Source organism: Mesocricetus auratus, unplaced genomic scaffold (assembly GCF_017639785.1).
Source record: "Mesocricetus auratus isolate SY011 unplaced genomic scaffold, BCM_Maur_2.0 Super-Scaffold_100011, whole genome shotgun sequence".
NCBI classification, from domain to species: domain Eukaryota; kingdom Metazoa; phylum Chordata; class Mammalia; order Rodentia; family Cricetidae; genus Mesocricetus; species Mesocricetus auratus.
In genome coordinates, this window is record NW_024429195.1 from 11,511,731 (window position 1) to 11,516,705 (window position 4,975).

The window sequence follows — 4,975 nt, forward strand, 5'->3', positions numbered from 1 at the left end:
ACAGAAAAATCAATATGACACCACTAGAGTCCAGGGACTCTACATCAGCAAGATCTGAATATCACAACACAGATGAAACAGAAAAGAATGGCCTTAAAACAACTTCATGAGGATTATAGAGACCCTAAAAGAAGAAATGAGAAACCTTTTAAAGAAATGGAAGAAAAAACAAACCAAAAAATGTTAGAAATGGAGGAAAAAACAAACAAAAAATGCAAGAAGTGGGAGAAAAGACAAACCAAAAAAAATCCAACAAATACAAGAAAGAGAGGAAAAGACAAAGCAAAAATTGCAAGAAGCAAGATTTCAGAAGTGACAAAGGAGTTGAGACTTCAGACAGACATTGGTGGGTATTGGTTGATCATGGAATTGCCCTGTCACATGTGATCAAGTGCAGGAGTCCCAGGTGAATCACTGAGGGAAAGAGGCAGAAGTAGCTTTTATTCTTTCTTGGAAGGGCTGAAGTGTCTGTGTCTCAGCATTTCTTCAACAGTAAAAATACCCACATCCTAATGGATATTAGCATCCCTGAAAAAAAGAAGACTTCAGTTTCATGTGTAAACTTAGATGCAAAAAATTCTTAGCAAAATTTTTCAAAGCATGTATATCAATGTATTTTTAAAAATCTACACTGTGACTAAGCAAATTGTATCCCCTGTATGCAAGAATGACCCAATATTTAAAAGTCAGTTTATATAATGCATAACAACAGGCTGAACAGAAGAAAATCTGTGATCCTAGAAGCTGCAACTTAAACATACTTAAAAATCATAGTAACATTCATTATAATTAAAAATAACTCATGAAAGTTGGAATCCAGGTCCATTTTGTAAACTTGGTAAAAAAAAAAGTAACTATAAAACCTTCAGTTGATATTAAACAGAATAAAGAGATTATAGATGCTTTTTGCTTGAGTCTATGCAAAATGTTTGCTCCTTGATATCTATTTAACTCACTACTATAAATCCTATCCAGTGCAACAAGGCAAGATAAAGAAATAAAGGTGTTCAATCTGAGGAGTAAGCAGTGCAGGGTTCTGAGGTGATAGCATTTCCTCCTCCGCATCACCCCTGCCCTCTAGGGTGTTGTAGGCAACCTTGGAATTAGCAGAGAGGGGACACAGAGCCAAAATGGGAAAGCTTTTTAATGGTGCTTACTGAGGACACTTAAAACTGCTCACAGTGAGAAGTTCTGCTGTTTTATAGATTGTGGTAGGACCTGCTAATCTCTGCTGGGAAGGTATATGTTTTCTAGAATGTTTGTTCAATGTTCTAATATTTAACCTAGTGATGGAAGGTGCCTAAAAATATTCAAGGAGCCTACACGGTATTGCAGAAATGTCGCAGTCATAATCTCTCCTCTAGCCACTTGTTGCAACAAAGAAAGGCTGTTTAATCCCGGGGTGGGAGACAGGTGTTGTTATTTAAAAAATCTGCATTTTTTCTTTTTTTTTTTCTTTTGTAATGAGGGTGTACCTGATATTCTGAGTATTAGGATAAGCTCTCATACAATGACAGTCACAGTGTGTTTCTTCCTGAGAGAAATACTACACGTGGACACCAATACTTAATGGGCATTTTATAGTGTGCCAGGCTCTGTGCTAGTTTTTTCCTTCATGTGTAAGAATCAGCAAAATCTCTGAGTTCTAGAATGTTCTTGTCAATGTTACCCAGCTGCTCAGCAGCAAAGGTGCAACTCCAGCTTGCCTGGACAAGTCACTTTGTGCTGGTGGTTGGCCAGCTTCTCTGGTTGAGACACTGCCCCCCCCACACCAGGAGTTGGCTTACTTGAGAATACAGAGAGCTGTTGCCTCTGTCTGTGTGTCACCCTCCTCCACATCTCCTTTTCTTCTTTTCTTTCCTTCACCCACTCGGTAAAACGGCCATACATCTGAAACCTTGAGCAAAGAGTGTGGAGTAGGAGACCACCGTCATCCACGGTTGTGCTGGTGAGATTTCTCGGCTCTGGGGCTTTTATGTAACTGTAGCATTCAAGTGAAAAGCTGTTTGCCTTCTGCTCTATGGTATCTGGAGTGTTTTCCATGGTACAGAGCACTTAACAAAGGTGCAAAGGGCTCTGCCCAGCTTGTGACCGCCCCTTCATTACAAAACACCATGAGCACCCAAAATTGTTAGGCAGGAAGAACCTTCTAAGGTAGATTGAGGTTTCATAGTAAACAGTAAAGTGAAGCAGCGGAGCTGATTTTAGGCTCATCTTCACCTGTGAAAGACATCTTAAAATAGAAGCCTTAACAGGAAAAGATCTGCCTCTAAAAGCTTTCTTTTGAGAAAACCTGGGGAAAAGTCCCTGTGGTAGGCCAGTTGTAAAATAAATGTCCAGCTTGCCTATCCAAATAATCACTGCCTTCCTGTCTGGAGGTTCCAAACAAAAGGCAATTGCCCTTAGTGCTGCTTTGTTAGCAGTGATCCGAATAAGCCTCTCAGAAGTCCCCTTGAGAGCAGTCCCCCGGGAATCCTCCAGTGAACCTCAAAACTGTGATTTGTTCCAGACACTCTGAGCAAATTACATTCCTTCCTGAGCTCTAAACTTGATAATTGGATTAGTTCAGTTAAAGTTAAAAATACAGTGAGAACATTGCCCACAAGTCAGTTGCCAACCTGCAGTGGTTTGCAATATGGAGGGAACTTCAAAGACCAAACTCACATTTTTTGGTGCAAGCCTTATGTTTCAGCCACGTGTGTGTGTGTGTGTGTGTGTTTACAAACAGACAGTTTTCTTCTGTATTATAATCTATTGGTGTATTTACTTTGTGGATCTTACAAAAGGAAAAATGAAGTGTACATCAAGAGATTGATAGACAGCCTACAATCCACACCATGAGAGAGCTAGGAATCAAGGAGGACCCTGGAGAAGGGGAAAGGGACAAGATCTCCTAAGCTAATTGGGAGTATGGGGGCGGGGGAAAGAGTTAGGAGAAAGAGAAGGAGAGAAGGGGAGGGGAGAGGAGGACATGAGAGAGCAGGAAGATTGAATCAGGGGAGGAATAGAGGAGAGCAAGAAAAGAAATGGCATAGTAGAGGGAGCCATTACAGGTTTAAAGAGAAATCTGGCACCAGGGAAATGTCCAGAGACCTACAAGATTGACCCCAACTAACAATCTAAGCAATGGTGGAGAGGCTACCTTAAATGCCCTTCTCCAATAATGAAGCTGATGACTACCTTATATGCCATCCTATAGCCTTCATCCAGTAGCTGATGGAAGCAGAAGCAGACACCCACAACTAAACACTGAGCTGAACTCTGGAATCCAGTTCCAGAAAGGGAGGAGTGATTAGCAAAGGGGTCAAGGCCAGGCTGAAGAAACCCACAGAAACAGATGACCTGAACAAGGGGTTGCCCATGGACCTTAGAGTGATAGCTGAGAAACCAGCATAGGACTGTTCCAGACTCCCTGAATGAGGATGTCAGTTTAGAAGTCTGGTTAATCTATGGGGCCTCTGGTAGTGGATCATTATTTATTCCTAGTACATGAATGGACTTCGGGAGCCCAATCCACATACAGTGATACTCTCAGCCTAGACACACAGGGGAGGGTCTAGGCTCTGCTCTAAATGATGTGACAGACTTTGAAGATCCCCCATGGAAGGCCTCACTCTCCCTGGGGAGCAAAAAGGGGATGGAATAGGGGGCCAATGGGGGGGGCAGGGGAGATAGGGAGGCAGAGGGAACTGGGATTGACATGTAAAAGAAGCTTGTTTCTAACTTAAATTTTAAAAAGGAAAAGGAAAACAAAAAGAAAAACAGAGAGATTGGTAGAAGTGGGATTTAACCTCATGTTGTTTGAAGGTGATGCTTATATTCCTTTCCACAATCACAGAAGGGAAGGCACAGTGTGACAAAGGAATTTTTAAATTTGTCCTTAGGTGTAGATGTCAGGGCAGGTTAATATAACAGAATACTTCATAGACTAGAAGTGTTAGCATATCTTATTACATTTATAACAATGGTGCTGTGTGTGAGCACTCAGATGCATTTGCCATGGTGTGCATGTGTGTGCAGGTCAGAGGACAGCGCCGTGGAGTCGGCTCACTCCATCACCGTTCTGTGGGTTATAGGTACTAAACCTCAAGTCACCAGGCTGTGTCTTCACCTACTGAGCTATTGCTCAGGCCCAGCAACAAACAGTCCTCAGTACTCTGTTGGCCAGTAAGTCCACAATCCTTTCAGATTCTAGCCCATTCCATTCCATTCTGGAATGGTTCTGGGTTTGCTGTGAGTGTCCTTCCATGGCAGAAAACCGAGGGGTTGAAAAGCCAGCTCTCTGTTTCCTCTTAAAAGGTCACCAATACCCTCTGGATTACATTGCTTCTAGAAGCCACATCTGGGGTAGGCTTTCAGCATATGAATACGGTGGGTGGAGGAAACACATCCATCCGTTTCACAAAGTCTTTCAGTGTGTCCCAGACTTGATTTGAAGTTATAATCCTCATGACTCAGCCTCTCACGTGTTGGGATCACAGGCCTGTGCTACTATGCTCCACTGTGGAGTCCATCTTACCAAGCCTAACTTCACGTACTAAACTTCTGCTCTAGTCATTTAGCCACTCCCCAAAGGCACATTTTAAAAAACACTAGCACATTGGGAATTAGGTTCCAAAACAGAAAGTCTGGAAAAGGAACTGACATTCAAACTGTAACCCTGGTAGTTATGGTGATACATACCAGAATAGGCCATCAGCATCCCTGCCATGGCCTGTTACGGTATGTCCTCTGTAGTCCACATTGCTTACTGTGCTACTAGTGAGTGAGTAGGTTGCCAGGCAAGTCCATACTCTGTCTTCTCCAATAAAGTGGGACCGTCCCCCACAGATAAGTGCTAGGTGAAAGATGCAGGTACTTTTGTCATTTGTGTCAGTTAACCTCTAAATACTGCTTGGTCTGTAGAAAAAGGGACCAGGAAGAGCAGAAGATGTCAGAACAGGAGACGTCTGTACTTCTTTCTGTCGTATGTGTT

The 4,975-nt window shown here is 42.5% G+C and overlaps 1 long non-coding RNA gene across 1 annotated transcript; it reads right to left on the bottom strand.

Moving 5' to 3' along the window:
- Positions 1-422: 422 nt before the first annotated feature.
- Positions 423-2,000, bottom strand: LOC121143183. Its single transcript, XR_005880340.1, has 2 exons — positions 1,788-2,000; positions 423-528 (listed from the first exon to the last, which is right to left on the bottom strand). It is a non-coding gene; the product is annotated as an uncharacterized LOC121143183 (long non-coding RNA).
- Positions 2,001-4,975: the final 2,975 nt, after the last annotated feature.